Here is a 227-nt window from a genome sequence, read left to right as displayed (position 1 = left end):
CACCCGCATTGTCCGTGAGGGTGTCATGATTGCGTACAGCGCCGCGTGCAGCACATGTGGGTGATGGGGGATGATGCACCCTGCCTGGAGCAGGGAATGTGGACTGGCTGTAACCTCCTGAGCTCCCTTCTGAGTTGAACTGTCCGTGCCGGTGTCACGGCGGTGTCCAGCGCCGCGCACTCCCCCCAGCGCGCCGCAGACGTGGGCAGAGCCCCCCGCCCTTCTCG

This window comes from Alligator sinensis, unplaced genomic scaffold (genome assembly GCF_000455745.1).
Source record: "Alligator sinensis unplaced genomic scaffold, ASM45574v1 scaffold1642_1, whole genome shotgun sequence".
In the NCBI taxonomy this organism is placed as follows: Eukaryota; Metazoa; Chordata; order Crocodylia; family Alligatoridae; genus Alligator; species Alligator sinensis.
Note: the sequence above shows the minus strand (reverse complement) of the source record.